General features: G+C 43.2%; 6 non-coding genes across 6 annotated transcripts; 5 read left to right on the forward strand and 1 right to left on the reverse strand.

Moving 5' to 3' along the window:
- Positions 1–1,008: 1,008 nt before the first annotated feature.
- On the forward strand, positions 1,009–1,080 carry TRNAW-CCA (transfer RNA tryptophan (anticodon CCA)). The gene has a single exon. It is a non-coding gene; the product is annotated as a tRNA-Trp (tRNA).
- Positions 1,081–7,869: 6,789 nt separating this feature from the next.
- On the reverse strand, positions 7,870–7,942 carry TRNAR-UCG (transfer RNA arginine (anticodon UCG)). The gene has a single exon. It is a non-coding gene; the product is annotated as a tRNA-Arg (tRNA).
- A 6,135-nt stretch (positions 7,943–14,077) lies between these two features.
- TRNAM-CAU (transfer RNA methionine (anticodon CAU)) lies at positions 14,078–14,149 on the forward strand. The gene has a single exon. It is a non-coding gene; the product is annotated as a tRNA-Met (tRNA).
- Positions 14,150–14,545: 396 nt separating this feature from the next.
- Positions 14,546–14,627, forward strand: TRNAS-UGA (transfer RNA serine (anticodon UGA)). Its single transcript has one exon. It is a non-coding gene; the product is annotated as a tRNA-Ser (tRNA).
- A 1,050-nt stretch (positions 14,628–15,677) lies between these two features.
- On the forward strand, positions 15,678–15,749 carry TRNAQ-UUG (transfer RNA glutamine (anticodon UUG)). The gene has a single exon. It is a non-coding gene; the product is annotated as a tRNA-Gln (tRNA).
- A 459-nt stretch (positions 15,750–16,208) lies between these two features.
- On the forward strand, positions 16,209–16,280 carry TRNAQ-UUG (transfer RNA glutamine (anticodon UUG)). Its single transcript has one exon. It is a non-coding gene; the product is annotated as a tRNA-Gln (tRNA).
- The last annotated feature ends 1,105 nt before the right edge of the window (positions 16,281–17,385 follow it).

Here is a 17,385-nt window from a genome sequence, read left to right on the forward strand (position 1 = left end):
AGGTCCCTAACCTCGTCCTACCCCGACAAAGTGACTACAAGGCACAGAACCTACTAAGGATAGTCCAGTACTAGCGAGGTCAAACACACACTCCTTCAATCCACTATCTACAGTCCTGTAGCAATTCCCAAGCCAAACCTGGGGCTCTGGGCTGATTTTTTTCAAGATGAAGAAAGGGAAACTGATTTCCAGAGAAAGATGTGTCTGTTTTACAACAGTGGATCACTTTTCAGAATCTCCTTCTCTAGTAGGAATTCAAGGAGACTTTTCACCACTTGAACAGATGGTCTGCATGATTTCAGGTCTCCAGAAAAATTTCCCTGTGATTCAAAAGCCAGTCTTCAAGTCTCCAGGTCTCCAGGTCTCTAAATTGGCCAATTTTGGCCAAATTGGCCAAATTTCACCAGCCAAGCCACTGTGCCAGAATTATGTACCTGCTCACACAGAAAAAGATCCCTTGCTCTTTTCAGGGGCAGTTTGTAGTTGGGCGACCAGATCCTGGAGGACTCTAGCAGGCTGAAACCAACCGTGGGACCCCACATCTGAGCAGAGGCCCCGGGAGCCACAGGTTGTTCCAGGCCGGTGTGACACAGCCTGCTTGCCTGACTCACTAGTTAGAATCTATGCTCGGGAAATAAATCCAAAACCTGGTTACCCTGACTGGGGGGAGAGAGGACATGCAATTTTTCTTTGCTTTCTCCCCTATCTCCACTTCTCTCCAGAGTGACTGCCCTTCACTATATTTTTAAAAAGACGAAAACAACAAAACTCCCCCAAACTTTTTTTTTAAATGTATATGGAGAAAACCAGGAATGAAATAGAATAGGAAGGACTGTAAATAGAAACTATTGGGTGGCAGAATCAGGGAGTGATCGGATGGACAGCATTTTGATGTAGAAGGTGGCAGCCAGACGATATGTCATATTCACCTGCATGGTCTTCACCACGTGCAGAAAATTAATTTCATGGATCATGTTGACAGGTAAAGAAATGAGGTAAGCCTGCAGAGACCTCGTGGCGCAATGGTAGCGCGTCTGACTCCAGATCAGAAGGTTGCGTGTTCAAATCACGTCGGGGTCAGTAATTTTAGTGTTGGTAGAAGGTTCTGGTCTGGGAAGTGAAATGGAAGAGGAAGGTGCCTGTCACACTTTCTCCCGCTTTGGCCTCCCTCATGAAAATGCCTTTAAAAAGTAAGTAATAGGCAGGCATACACAGGAATGTGTGATGTCAGTATTCTGTTTTTGGCTTTTTTGGGGGGCCCATTTTTACTCTTTTATTGCAACTGTTCTGAATTCCACTTTTCTCCAACTTGGCCATTATTATTCCAAACACTCCTGGCTTCCTTTCCACGCTCACTCAGTGCTGGCAGACCCATCTCTTCATCCAGATGTCTCTCTTTAACCTTTGGGACCTTAGCGGATCCTCTCAGGCAACTAGTCTGCTTCTCCTAGTTGACCTTGGCTCCCCTGCTCCACATCTGGCTCAGCTTTTCCATTCTAGAGAGTTCACATAGCAAGCCCACCCTAGGCTCTCTGGGATTCTCCACCACATCAAATCAAAGAAGAGTTCCATTCCTTTCCAAACACAGAAAACCTGAGCACAGTTTTGTTTGCCAAATTGAGACTACAGGGAATGAGCCACGACATCAGAGAAAGTTAGCTTACCAGGCTAGAAGTTCTGTGAACCCTCTAAAACTCTACGTCAAGAATATGTGCAGGAATATGTGTCTTACTCTCACCTGGGGCTCTAGACTTTCGTCCTCCATCAACAGATTATGAACGATCCCATTACAGCATAGAAGAAAGGGAAAGCACATTTACTTCATCTATTCTATCATTTTGTAAAACATAGAATAAGTTTAAGACATGACCTTTGGGATGTCAGCAGACATTGTGCTATAGATATAAGGTACACATTCACATAGCACACAGTAACAGATGTTACTGTTATTGAATGCCTGTTATTGAATATTGTTATTGTTTTTGAATGCCTTTGTGCACTGTAGAAGCGTAGCCACAGTAAGCTTTTTTCATTTCTTCTTAATCCTTCTCCTAGGAATTAAGTCTGGCTCAGTGCTATTGCATTAAAAAGATAAATTGCATTCCTGAAGGGAAAAAAGAGAACTCATTTTTTATTTCTACAGATTGAAAGGAAAAGGGGAAAAAAAGAAAAAAAGGACAAACCAGAGGGGAATCAAATATGACCTATGGGAGTGCTACTTTCCATAGCAGAGTGGTGTAGCAGGAGCGTGCTGGGCCCATAACCCATCCTCTGCTGTGTTTAGTCCCTTTCCCCCCAAAGCAAGCTGCATTTTAGCAGAGGGAGCAAGAAAGAAAAGATTAATTTGTCTTACAAATCTTGTGAAAGGCTTGATTCTTTAAATTATGTAAAAAGTTTAGAAATAAAAACCTAACAAAATTTGCAAACCTGCCATCTATATCTCTTTGATGGTGTCTGATAAGCTCTTTGGTCCATTTTTTAAAACATATTAAAAGGTGCTCCAAATCATAGGTCAGGAAAGAAATGAAAATTTAAACAATGAGCTACCACTACGTACCTCTTAGAATGTCCAAAATCCAGAACACTGATATCAAATGCTGGCAAGGACGTGGAGTCACAGGAACTCTCATCATTGCTGGTGGGAATGCGAAATGTTACAGCCACCATGGAAGGCAAAATTAAACATAGTCTTACCATATAACACAGCAGTTACACTATTTGTTATTTGCCCAAAGGAGTTGAAATATATGTCCACACAAAAACCTGAGCACTGATGTTTATAGCAGCGTATTCGTAATTGCCAAAACTTGGAAGCCACCAGGATGCCCTTCAGATGGTGAGTGAATTAATAAATTGTGGTCCATCCAGATAATGAAAAATTATTCAGCATTAAAAAAAAAAGAGCTACTAAGCCATTAGAGGACTTGGAGAGAACTTAAATGCATATTGCTAAGTAGAAGAAGTCAAGCTGAAAGTCTACATGATTCCAAATACGTGACATTCTGAAAAACCAAAACTATGGAGGCAGTATATGACCAGTGATTGTCAGAGACTGGAGGGAGGAGGGAGGATGAACACGCAGAGCATAGAGAGCACAGAGGATGGGGGGTGGGAAGGTTAGTGAAAATACACTGTGTGAAATTATAAGGATGAATACATGTCATCATACTTTTGTCCAAACCCACAGAACTGCAACACCACGGGTGAACTGGAAGGTACACTCTAAACTGGGTGATGTGATTACGATGTGTCAAAGTAGGTTCATCAGTTTTAACAAATGTACCACTCTGGTGGAGGATGTTGATAATGGGGGAAGCTGTGCATGTGGTACCTTCCTCTCAATTTTGCTGTGAAACCTAAAACTGCTCTGAAAAATTAAATCTTGAAAAAATGACAGAAGAAAAGATTTAGTACTTAGAAATACTCTTTGTGAAACTCCCAATCTTTACTTTCAAGGGATGATGCATTTAAAAGGTTTTCCTTCTATTAAGTTTTTATCATCTAATGTGAAGACTAGTCAATTTTGAAAACAATCAATTCAATGATGTGATTTAAAGAAAATTTACATGTGTAAGAAAAGAGTAGTGAGCTATATAGCTGGCCTCTGTATTATTAATATTTTTGGTCATTTTGTGTAAAATGATTTTACAAAAGAAATTTAAACATAAAAAAATTATATATATATAATCACAGTGGTCTAAGAAAGATGGAAATTGTGGACCTCAAAGAGGGTAACCAAAATAATGAGCCAGCCAGGAGTCAAACCTAGAATCTTCTGAATCGTAGTCAGATGTATTATCCATTGCGCCTCTGGCCCACACAGATATTATAATTTACACTTATAGGAAAAGGAAGTGGTGAAATTGCTATGTTGCTCTAAATATGAATGTGTGAAGTCTTTTCTTTCAACTTCCTTTGTCCCTCTTACCAGGATCTCCAACACCAAAACAAAAGAGTTCTATTGGTTCCTTAGCTTTAGTTCACTCATACAGTATGATTCCTTCGTGGTCAATAAGAACTCCATTTTGATGAAACTTCAAAAAATCTGAGGAATGGTTAATGTTTTTAAAAGTACGCTTAATTGAAGATGAATTACACTAAAGAGAGAAAATGCAAATATGTAAAACCCTACCCACCCCATAGTCAGCAAGATTTGAACCTGCACAGGAGGACCTCAGTGGATTTCTAGCCCATCGCCTTAACCACTCGGTCACAACTACAGCTGCTGAAGTGTTTTCTATCTCCTTAATGTTACCATATATTATGTATTCTAGGCTACTTCAGGATTAATAATACAAGAGAGCAAAACAAAGGATCCCCATGAATGAAACTGGAGAGGAATCAACCAACTTCTCTTCTTGCAGATGATAAACTCAGAATGCTCTGGGTCTTTTCTAGATAGCAAATCAGCTATATATTGCAATAATTCTCTTTAATTCCCTTTAAATAATCTTTTAAAAACCCTCATATTCTTGCTGAAGTAGGAAATTTATCCTCAATAAATAATCTGACAAAGATGTCCTCATGGATACCCTATGTCTTCAGGCACAGAATCCAGTGCCTGGAACAAGGGCTCAATGCAGTCAGCTGCTATTGTAAGCATCATTTTTAAATTCGAGAAAGTAGACTCATCAAAATATTCCAGAGGGAATCCTATCTCCTGTTTCTTGGTAAAGCTCAAAATATTTTAAATCAGCTGATAGAATATTTTTAAATGAAACAGGGAAGTAGAAAATATTTCTGAAAGTCAAAGCCACTTTATTGCATGGAGCCTTCTCTCACAAGGGCAAGAACAGCTGTATCTGATACTCTGGGAACAATAGTTTAAAGGTGACTTCAAAGCAAGAAGAGATCCCCAGGATCTCCACATTTCTGAAACTATACCACCATTGTCACAATCTTATCTGTATGTTTATGAGTGCGTGTGTGTTAGTGTGTGAGTAGATGATTCTATATTTCATTGATCGCTCTATAGAATTGAAGAGGGATAAGACTTGACTGATAAACTACTGCTCATGTACTGAAGGATTGAAAATTATCTGCAGCCCAGAACTCTCCTCTGGGCTTCATGATATAGAGCTGTCCTAGTAATTTCTTTTTGCATGTTCATGGACATCTCAAAAGTAAGACATCCCAAATGAATGCTCTACCCTTTCCCTGCAAATCTGAATCTCCTTCAACAACCCAAATTTCATCAGGAGCCAAAAACAAAGACTTATAAGTCCCCTTAACTTTCTTCCTTTCTCTGACTCTCAACCCATCAATCAGGCTTTCAATTCAACCTCCCCATTAGTTCTCAAATCTGGCTCTTCCTCCCAAGCCATGGGCCCATTTTCTTCCATCAGCTTCTTACAGTTTGTCTCAGGGGTTATTACCACAACTTGTTAGAAGTAATTTGGCTCCCAGGCTCTTGTTTTTGAACTGATTCGTTCATTTCTTCATTCTTTCAAAAATATTATTTGAGCCCAATCATGTGCCAAGCACTTTGCTAAGTGCTACTCATTCAATGGAGAGCAAGAAAAATAAAGCCACTCCTTTGAGGGATTTCCAGAATAAACAATTATAGAAGTGGACATTTACAGTTAAGTATGACAAGTGAGAGGTCCAGTGTGCCAAGTAGCCTGTAGGAATAGTGCTAGGTCCCAGACATGAGCATCTTGGATGGTTGCCTGGAGAGTCATTCATGTGACTCCAAGTTTCATGAAGAAAGTGTACAGTTCTACCTTTATTACCTTGGAATGGATAAATGGGTACTTGATGACTAGATGTAGAATGAATCATATAGCTAAGCTCAGATGTGAAGGATGAGTAGGAGTTTGCCAGGTTGGAAAGGGGTGTGGTGGTCTAGACCTAAACCTCACAGGATATGAGAGAAACTGAAGAAAGTTCTGTCTTGCTGGAACATTGTTTTTTGGAGAGGTCCAGGGAGGGGCAGCAATGAGAGGGAATAGCAGAGATGTATTTTAGAGGAGATTTTGTAGGTAGGGCTATGTCGGCACCAACTGATGTGTTCATCTGAGAATGCAGATCTGGCTGCGTCCTTTCCCTCCTTTTTAAAGTCTTCGAAGATATTTTGTGGCCTAGAAGGAAGATCACAAATGGCATAGGAGGCCCCCATCATGGGCTTCTATGTGATCTTCTCGGCTTCCTTTCTGGGCCCTCAGACAAGGGAGCCTGGGATTCCTGAAACAAGGAAGGACCTGCTCTTTTTATATGGTGCAGGCTTTTTCATGCTGACCCTCTGCCTTATTTCCTTGGAGCTCTGTGCCCCTTCTTTAGGGCTTCTGTTTAAATAAAAAAGTTGAAAGAGTAAGGGATTATCTGTATACCCATCGACTAGATTCAACAACTGTTAATATTTTGCCATATTAGTCTTATTTGCCTTCTTCTTCTGGAACATATAAAATTCCTTTGTAGACATCATGATGCATCGTACCTACACACATATACATGTATCACGTTTCGTAAAACCATGCCACCATTATCATAACTAAAGAACCCAGTGATTCTTTATAAAAACATCTAAGATCCCAGCCTTATTTAAATTTCTCTAAGTAGGGCAGCCCTGGTGGCGCAGCGGTTTAGCGCCACCTGTAGCACAGGGTGTGATCCTGGAGACCAGGGATCGACTCCTAAGAGTGGAGCTTGCCTCTTTTCTCTCTCGGTGTGTGTGTCTCTCATGAATAAATAGAATCTTAAAAAAAAAAAAAAAAAAATTTCTCCAAGCATATTTTTTGGAGCTGGTGTTTCTAACCAGGATCCAATCAAAGTTCATTCATTCATTGCATTTGGTTTGTAATGTATCCTTAGTCCCTTACAGTTTAGAACAGCATCCCAGCTTCTCCTTGCTGTTCCTGTTTGGACATAGACTTTTTAAAAAATCCAAGCCAATTTGTCTTGTAGAATGTCCCACATTCTGGATCTGTCTCACTGTTTCCTCAAGGCAACTTTAAATATCATCCTTGACCCTCTTTAAAACGAGAAGTTGAGTCGAAGTTACTGATTAGATCCATTCTGATTAGATTAGATTCAGGTTAAAAATTGGGGCTTGGCACTACCGGGTACTTGACACAGTACTTCACATCGGGAGGCATTTGTCAGGAAATCCACAGATGGTGAAGGTAGAGTGGTCCCCTCAGGGCTTTCTTTTTCCCTTTGCAATTAGCAACTAATCTTGGGGAGGTCCTTTAACACCGTGCACACACTGTCTCCCAGATACCCTGTCCTGAGGGTTTGAAAATAAGGGGTGCTCTGTGCTGAGTGTGTGATTCCTCTGAGGATTGCGGACGGCGAGTCTTCCAATTCCACCACTTCCCTACATTTGTTAGAGGGTACAGTGAAGCTTGACCTTTCTCCTGCCTTTCCCCGTCCCCAATCCTTCCTGGGGCCGTCCCCCCACCCCCAGCAGGTGGGTTGGCGCTCTGTTGGGGGTGTTTGCACCCAGGGACTGGAGAGCCTGGAAGGGTCTGGCAACCTGCAGGGGCTTAGCCGCGGGCATCAGGGCTCCCCTGGCAGGCCGACTGAAACTCAGGGTGCTGGACCGCGCCCCAAAGATCCTGACCTGTAGGCCGAGGGTAGGGCTGAGCGGAAAGGGGGATTAGCTGGGGACTTCCCCAGCTACCGCTGGTCTGCGGCCCGGGAGGAGGGACTGTGCTAATGGCGTGGGACAGACACTGGGGAACAAAGGGACACGAAGGAAGGGGTGTGGAAGAGACATACCCCAGGGCGTAAGGCTATTGGGGTGACGTGAATAGGAGGAGAAGATGCTGCTTACCGACTTTCACCGAGAAAACAGAAGCAGTAAAAAATTGGACCACCAGGAACCGATCCTGGTGTCTTAAGCGGACAATAAATAAAGGAGCCACACAACAACCACGAAGGGATTCGAACCCTCAATCTTCTGATCCGAAGTCAGACGCCTTATCCATTAGGCCACGTGGTCCTCCTGAGATGCAGGGGCATGTATGTTCAAAATTTGTTACAAGAAAATTATCATGAGGTTGTAACTGCAACCTAGTGAAATTATTATTGTCAACCAAAGCATTTTCAAAAGTCTTACAGTCTAGACTCTTAGCCACAGAGAATGCATTGAAGGTTCCAGGAGGTCGGTGGTGGGGTGGTGGAGGAGGCAGGTGATGGGCAGTAAGGAGGACACCTGTTGTGATGAGCACTGAGTGTTGTATGGAAGGTGAAGGATCACTGAAGTCTACAACTGAAACTAATATTACACTACATGGTAACTGGAATTTAAGTACGATCTTGAAGAAAAATAGAAAATCCTCAAGTCTGGTTGGAGAGACAAGTTGAATCTAATGGTGAAAACCACAGTAAAGTTACAACCAAGGTAACCACCAAGGAGAGGAATATGGCGCAGTTTGGACAGGGATCTGGAAGAGAAGGCAACAGTGAGGAGGGGGTGCTTGAGCCCAGGGCTGGGGTGGGGCATGGGAGGGAGGCAAAGACGACACCGGATTGCTACCTGTACCCAGAAACGCCTTGGCAGGTAGAGGTTGTTGGTAAACACAAGAATTCACTTCTGTGCACTCCAGAAATCCTGCGGAATACAACTCTGAGATAGAAATTCACATAGGACAAAAACCATGGGAGAGAGATCACAGCAGCAATGTTTTGTGATCTGGAAAGCCAGTGGAGGTGTGATAGTTGACTTGTCAGACTCCAAAAAGCTGAATCCTAAGCAAGTCATATGGGAAAGCCAAAGCAGTCAGATTTATCCATAAGCCCTCCAATCCTCATACCCCAGGGCCAGGCTCAGGGACTGTCAGGGGGGGCTTCATCTGGATACTGCCTGTGAGCCGGGGAATTGTGTGTCCCACCGCCCCGCCCCCAGTACCCTAGAATGTGGAGCTGGATCTGGAGCTAGGGCTTCCAAAGACATAGACAAAGTGAGGCGAGGTCATATGGGTGGGTCTGGTCCATCACAACTGGTGTCCTAATAATAAGACATTGGGACACAGACACACAGGAGGAAGATACCCCACGTGAAGACACTGGGAGAAGAGAGCCCTCTGCAAACCTGCTGACAGGGTTGACCTCCCTCCAGAACTGTGAGAAAGGAAATCTGTGGCCTAAACCAACCACCCAGGCTGGGGCACCGTGTTGTGGTGGTCCTAGCAGACTAATCCATTGTCCACCCTTCATCCTGGAGGAAGACTGAAAGTTTATTTTCTTGAGAGAGAGAAATATGTGATCTCCAGCCTGGAGCAATTGATTCTCAAACTTTCCTCTGTATCACAATCACCTGGAGAACTTGCTAAAACACAGACTGCTCTGTTTTTGATTCAGTGGTTCTGGGGTGTGGACAAGGATGTGCATTTCTAGCTAGTTCCCAGCTGATACTCACTATCTGATTCCAGGGGACACTTTTGAGACTCACTAGACTGGAGGAGGATAACACACAGGGCTAGCAGAAAATAGCAAGAGCTCAATAAATATTACCCACTTGCTCTGAGTTGTTGCAGTGTACTTTTATACACACCAGAAGGCCCACACATTCTGATTGAAAGGAGCAGTGAGAATTCTGGGAAGACAGGTCATTTCTTTTCTTTTTTATTTTTTTAAAAATTTAAATTCAGTTAATCAACTTATAGGGTTTTATAGTTTCAGAGGGACAGTTTAGTGATTCATCAGTTGCAAAGAGATATCATTTAAACCAGGCTTTTGAGATTAAGCTTTTCAGCAAGTTGAGGATGGGATTGTCGGGCGCTGGGAAAGGAGGGAGATGGGGCGAGGGCAGGCACTGCAGGGTGATGCACGGCTGGGCCTCTTTCAGAAGAGGGAGAAGTCTCATAAGTTGTAGGAAAAGTCGTCGTTCAAAATTTATAACCATTATTACTTCTGTTTCACTGTGGGTCTAAACCCAGTAGGTAGAGGAGTTTTCTCCAAACAACTTCCACAACTAGAAAAACTGAGCATGAGAAAGCACAGAGTTTTCCCCATAGGGAGCATTTGGGTTTTTGCATTAATATTTAATTTGATCAGCTCCTTTCTTTGCTAAACAAAGCATTAGTGAAGCTATGGCTAGTGGGGAGAAAAATGATCAAATCCACTTAGTAAAAAGAAATAAGCCCTTAGAACCTGAAAAGATTAATTGGGATTTAAATTCTAATTTAGAAGATAAGCAAACCTTTCTCGTGGCCTGCTGGCACAAAGGTAGCGTATCTGACTCCAGATCAGAAGGTTGTGCGCTCAAATCATGTCGAGGTCAGTTGAGGGTATCTTTTTAGGGTGAAGACGAAGTGGAAAACAACACCCTTTCCCTCTGAGGTATATATAGTAGTTGGTTTGGAGAGGTTTCCAAGCAGTTGTGATTGTGAAAAAACAAGATTTACTGAGTGAATCTTAAAGATCTTATTGACTTTATGGAATGATTCATGAATTGGGCAATATCCCATCTAGTAGATAGAAAGGAGCTCCAGGGAGTTGTAGGAAATGAGACTTTTATAGGCAGAAGGGACTGGGAAGAAGGAAGTTATACTAGCAAAACGCGGAGAGGTTCAGGCAAAGTCACTTGCCTTTAGGGGGTGACAGGCACCCTCTTTAAAAAGATGTTATTTAAATTCAATTAATTAGCATACAATGTCTTATTGGCTTCAGAGGTAGAGTTGAATGATTCCTCAGTCTAACACCCAGTGCTCATCCCATCACCCAGTTACCGGGTTCCCTACCCAGCTGACAGGCATCTATCTGGCAGATTACCTAATGGTGCTGAGTAGCCGATTACTGATTGAATGACTGGTTGAAGATTCCATTTCTGGGCGATGCTGAAACTGTAACTGTTAAGTCTCAGTCTCCCTCCTGTGATTGGGCTTAGTACACCTAACTCCATTTGGGGCTTGTGGTCCTGGTTTTAGCTTGACAGAAAGGACGGAACATCTGCTCTTAGCAGAGTGTGGGATGCATTGTGAGTCCTCTTTTGCCCTTAGCTCGCCATCGGAATTCTAAATGGGGGAAGAATCCCCTACATGGACAGTACATTCTTTGTGACCTTCTTTAAAGATTTAATGTCAACACTCTCTTCTTGGGCATCAGGGGATGCACAGTCTTCTGGTTTCCCCCATTCTTCTCTGGTTGCATTCCTCACTGTTCCTTTGTTTGTATCCGCCTGTAACAATGCATGTGTTCTTCTCAGCTTCATCCTTCTCCCCCTTCCCCCACTGAGCCAGGAATCTAGAGCCCTCCTAGACGTGTCCTCTTCTTCACTTCCTGGTCTGAGCAGCGAATTCTGCTTTTTATTTCCTAAAATGTCATAGCCCATCTATCCTCCTCTCTTCAGGACCACAAGGACCTCTTTCCTTCCATCAGTATCTCTTGCCCTGGATGTTGACATGAACCTCCTAACTCCTCTTCCCAGATCTCCTGTTAGAGGTTCAGTGAAACTGGAGTCCTTGTTACACATATTTTGAAACCCACATCTTGTCCTGATATCCTCCTGCTTAAAACAGCCAACTGTGTGTCACACAGGCCTTCTTTCAGCTCCTGGAATACATGTTACTCCTTCCCAGGATGGGGCCTTGGTCCCTGATCTTTCCTCCGAAAGGAATGTTCCCCTTGGTTTGCTGCATGATTCTGCTGCAGGTGAGCTGGGGAGACCCCAGGCCCTGGGGCCTTGCTCCAGCCAGATCCAAGGGCTTTGCCAAAGGTTCTTGGTCTTGTCATGAGGATGAATTCGAGGACAGGCAGGTAGCACGGTGATGAGTAACACAAGGGGGAACGTTTTTAAAGCAAAAACTCACTGTGGAGATGTGAGAGCATGAGAGGCAGGGGGGAGAGAGGGGAGGAGAGAAAAAGATGGAAGAGCTTGAGAGAGACACAGAGAGAGCTCACACAAGCTAGAAATTACCCTGGAGCTGCATGCCCTGGGGTGTTGTGTTTCTATCTTTTATGGATAGTTGTGAACTAGGGGACGGAAGGTTTATTACTTGAGGCTGGAAGCAGGGTTTCCTGCTTTTTCTTCCTAACCTGCTCAGGGGTTTCCTGTGGTGGCTCTGCCACCCGGCTCCTCTCATGGTGGAGTGCAGCCAGGACAGGCCTGGACCTTCCTCACAGCTGGCCACCGCCTCTTCCTTGCTGGCATCCAGGCATCCCGTTAGAGCCTCACCAACTGCCTGCTCTAAAAGTCCCACCAACATGAACACCAACTATGCATGTTACCCTGAAGAAATAAGGTGAACTTTCTAATTTTTCAGTAGTTCACTTAAAAGTTGCATGAAGTAAAAATCAGTAGCTAATACTTAACTGGTGGTTTTATAGAATTTTTCAAGTGTTTTTAATAGACATCATTTTTATTTACCTTTAAAGTCCCTGGAAGAATGTAGGACAACCACTCTAGGATCCATTTATCTATGAATAAACGAGAATTAATGCATCACATAACTTGATCAAATTGATTTATTTGTCTCATACTGTCCTGTTCTGTTTTCTTCTGTTGCTAGGATTTGGAGAAACCCATTTTATAGCTCCAAATCTTCCTTTAAGATCAACGTTGATAGCCTTTTGATTTGCTACAGTAGCTTCCTGCCATCCCTCCCCTTCAAAGCATCCTAATCACAGCTGCCAAGTAAATACCATAACTCTATTCTGAATAAGAGGTGTAAAGATAGAGACTAGAGCAAGATAGATACATGTGAAAAACCTCCTGGCTTTCTTTATATAATCCAGACTATCAGAGTCTATCACCTCCCTGAAACCCAAACTTAAGACTCACCTCAGTAAAGATAATTTTCATCAATTGTTAATTTTTTTTCTCTGTATTGTTTTTATTTTTTCCAAACTACTGAAAAGTCCTCAAAAACAGAGGCCACACTCCTATTTGTTTCCAGGCCCCCTTTTGCTTTTGGTTCCAAAGCACACATGACCCTCAGCAGCTGGTGGTCATCCTCCCCAGCGGCAAGGGATGAATGTAAGGAGTAGGATTCAGGGGGATTCCTATTTTCAGCATATTCTTCACTATTCTCACTTCTGATGATGATACCATCCTTGTACAAACTTGAATCTTCACAGAGGAATGACAATAGGTCTTTTTTTCTAAAAGGAGGTAACTTGTTTCAAACTTGAATTGAGTGCTGTGACCTAGTAATTAATCAAATTGGCTTGCATAGTAAAACGAGAGATTTTTCAGAATTTGTTTTTATTAATGATTAAAGGGGGATTTTATTAATGATTTTTTTATATGTTGGGTATTTATGTTTGCTTTTCACCTTCAAAAGTCTCCAAGGGCCTACATAACCATTTCACCTTTCTTCTAGGCCATTGGTTTTTGTGTTTAGGTGAAGCTTTTTTTTTTTCATTGGATTTAAGGAAATCCTATGGGGAAAAAAGTCGATTTTACTAAGGCAATGAAACTTTAGTTACGAGGAGAAATAGATACCATAGTCTGTTGGTCATTGGTGGTTTGATGGTAGAATTCCTGCCTGCCACGTGGCGGGCGGGTTTGGTTCCCCGCCAATACATCCTAGGCATCTTGCCCACGTTGGGGTTAAAGTATTTTCACTGAAAAACTACAAACTAAAATTACTTTGAAGTAGCTGTGTTCCTCCTACCGGAGTATGGCTGGGAAAGATCAAAGCTAGCCCTCCTGTCGGGATCCCTGGGTGGCTCAGCGGTTTCGTGCCTGCCTTCAGCTCAGGGTGTGATCCTAGAGTTGCAAGATCGAGTCTCATGTCGAGCTTCCTACGTTACACGGAGCCTGCTTGTGTCTCTGCCTCTTTCTCACTCTGTGTCTCATGAATACATAAAAAACTTATGTAATAATAAAGAAGCTAACTCTCCTTTTGCATGCCATTTCACCTTCATAAATTATACCAGTTGGCATGCATTTGGTTTTCCAATGCCCTGAAACGTCATCCTGTCCGAGCTGGAGGGCACTCCGACTTCAAGGGAGGGGTCTTTCAGAGCCCCTAGTAGTCGAGGGCGGAGTGTAGCCATGGATGGAAATCAAGGTATTTTTATTCTGTCTTGGCAGCGGTGATTAAAAAGTAATGAGAAAATTCAGATACAGGAAGGTGCTAAAGTGTATTATCTTGACATTTAAAGGCGAAAAGCGAGCCCCCATGGCAGGAGCAGAGTGGCGCAGCGGAAGCGTGCTGGGCCCATAACCCAGAGGTCGATGGATCGAAACCATCCTCTGCTATGTGTTAGGGCTTTTTTTGTTTGTTTCAAACTCAAGATTTTAGAAAAAGGGAGTGAATGAAGTTGATGACCAGATGTGTGAGTCCCCAAAGTAGTTTGTTACAAGTACGGCCGCCTGTCTGTAACAGAGGCACGCCTGGCCATTGCATCTGGTTGGTCTGTTTTCATTCGGTCCCCGGTTTAGGGACCATCCAATACGACCCTCGAAGGTCAGGGAAGTGTCACAATTTGTAGTAACTTCTGTCACCACATCTCTATATACAAAATTTTGTTCCTTCAAGTATGAGAACAGGTGCGCTGGAGCGGTTGTCATAGAAACCAACCGAAAGGTCAGTTTATGCAGGGAAAAGATATTATTCCTCATGGGAATATATCCAGACAGCTACAGAGCTGTCATGTAGTCGTGGCCGAGTGGTTAAGGCGATGGACTTGAAATCCATTGGGGTCTCCCCGCGCAGGTTCGAATCCTGCCGACTACGGAGTAGTGTTTTTCTTTCTAGGTGGACCAGCTTTGCTTTGGAAACTAAAACGCAAAATAGCACGAGATGCATCGTTTTCCTGGGTCTTCTTATATTTCTCCATGGGATTGTAAGTAGGTAGTCCTGTCCTGTAAGTGTAATACTGGGTGGAAAAAACTTTTGAAAATGATTTTGGGAAAATACTAGGGATTTCTGAGACCTCCAGAAAGATGCTGAAAAAAATGCCTGGGCTTTCATTCTTTCTTTAATTGCTATTTCCTTAGTGGACGTCCAGCTGGAGCCTGACTTCCGAAACCTCGCTTGCTTCAGCTTGTCGTTCTTGCAGGAATTAAGGCACACCCAGGGCATCCCTTTCCTATTCACGAGCACATTTAGTGTTTTGTAAACAACATCTCAAGCAGAAATTTCCAATCTTTCCTCCTTCTGTTATCATTACACTTAGGAAGAAGGATAGTATAGAGAATTTTCAAAACTATTTTCAGACTTTGGCTAAATCTTATTAAAAAAGAAGAAAAACAAAACTGTTTTGCTCCATAAAACTAACACATACACAATAACTGTATATGCAACACAAATAAGAATAACTGTAACAAAAATTTACCTTTCTTTACACTTGCAGTCAATCCATAACAATGCAGATAAGCAAAAAGAAAGATGTAAAAATACTTAGAAATGTAAAATTCTTAATCCTTGAAAGTACTAGTAAATTCCCATGTTATATTTAACTTTTTTTTACTTCTTGCGTTTTCTATATTCGTACACGTCCTAAGAGATTTTTAAGTGTTGACACCCATCGGTAGACAAGCTTTCATTGTCCAGGCTAAGAATATAGTAAATGCAGTTTTGATTTTTCTAGGGACACTGGTACTCAAGCCCTCCGTGGACCCTGGGGAAAAATCCAAGCAAAGATGAGCTCTGTTGGGCTGTTCCTTCAGCGGAGCAAGTTTGTTGCCTCCTGGGATTCCGAGAACGAGAACCTTCAACCTGTGCAGAGCATGCGACTCACTGCAAAGAACTTCCAAAAGCTTGTCTGAGACCTCACTCACCTGTGGCCCCATGGTGTAATGGTTAGCACTCTGGACTTTGAATCCAGCGATCCGAGTTCAAATCTCGGTGGGACCTGTCTGTCTTTTGGTATCTTCCCTCTTCTCTTAAAGCACCCCGCACCCACACTTGGCTAGACTCCTGAGCACCTGCGAGCCTCAACACCGCATCCCACCATCCGGCAGAACAGCGTCGCCTGCGCTTTCCTCTAGAATTCTACGTACGTCCTCCTCGGCCCCTCCTCCTTCATGAGTAAATCAGGTTTTCATCCGAACCGCCCTAAGTACTCCTGTTTCACACCCCAGACCTCAGTTCTGGGTTCCGGGTGCATCAGTTTCTAACACGAACTTGGCCTTGAGAAGTTGGCAATGCGTGTGAGTTCCAGTTGTGTTCATTTTGGAGCATTTGTTGTCTGGGATGCAGTGGATTTTCTATTAATATTTAGGAAATGAAAATTGCAGTTTACACAAGATTGAGCACAAAGACAAACTCTGCATTGCATATTCATAAGTATTCCAACAAAGGTGTTTATGAGGTGGCCCCATGGTGTAATGGTTAGCACTCTGGACTTTGAATCCAGCGATCCGAGTTCAAATCTCGGTGGGACCTGCTTTAGTTTTAGTGACCACTCTCCATATTTCAAATTGCTGGAGGGTTCTGGCTGTGAGCATGAACTTTCCACTCTCGCTTTCCTCATCCGAAGAGCATCAGGTAATTCCTCACACGCTTCTCACACACTGGAAAAATGGCCAATTTACATCACTTTACATAACTTGTGAAACACTCACTCTTAACTCCCTGGGGTCCAGGAGTCCATCTGATCTTTAGTCTTTAGGCCCTAACACTTCACTTGTCAGAAGACCCTCCCTCTTTTCTTCTCTGAAGCTCCTCATGATGTCATGCCCCATGCAAGAAAATGCATAACAATTGCAATAGAAAGAGTCCTCAGCGAAGGACTCTTTGGCTAGCACTGTGGGCTCTAAATCCAGCAATGTGAGTCCATATCTCTTCCAGACCTCAGCAACATTTTGGTGATTTTTCCCTCTATGGTTCTCCTAACTTATTTGATCCCCTTCCAGGTGTACACATCTGGCTGCAGGTGCTGCCAGTTGCTTCCAAATCAACATAGAAGAGTCCCAAAATTGTCTCTGACTACTCATCTTTGGAATCCTAGCCCTACTCCCCCTCACACTCCATGTCCCTTTTTTCCTTTTTGCCCAGAACTTCTTGGCTCCTGGTGAGTTGGACTGCCGACCCTGGTGCCTAAGAATTTATGTTTTACAGTTCCAAACCTAAGTCCTTCCTTTCATGGAGCCACTTAAACAGTTCCATCAGCTTCTAAACGCTGTCCTGAAAAAGTTCTCTTGTGCACTGGTACAGCTGCAGACTACATCTTAGAGCCTCTACTGTCTGCATTCATTGGAGGCTCCATGCCCACCTCAAGCTACTGTGTCACCTCCATTATTTTGCAGATACACTGATCTCTTAGGGATACTCATTCGTCTTTCAGGGGGGCCCCAATTTCAAGGGCCTCCTGATGTAACGCATAGCACTTGGACTTCAAATCTCAGTGGACCTGTCTCAGTTTTGGTCACCTTGCCCTTGCGTTTCCCAAACCAGGAGTACACTTTGGTAAGTATGATACTCCCTTACCCTTGCACTTCCTCTTCCACATCAATAACCAGCTCCTTGCTCTTTCCTCCGGCTACTGAAA

The sequence above is a fragment of the Canis aureus genome, chromosome 37 (genome assembly GCF_053574225.1).
Source record: "Canis aureus isolate CA01 chromosome 37, VMU_Caureus_v.1.0, whole genome shotgun sequence".
NCBI classification, from domain to species: domain Eukaryota; kingdom Metazoa; phylum Chordata; class Mammalia; order Carnivora; family Canidae; genus Canis; species Canis aureus.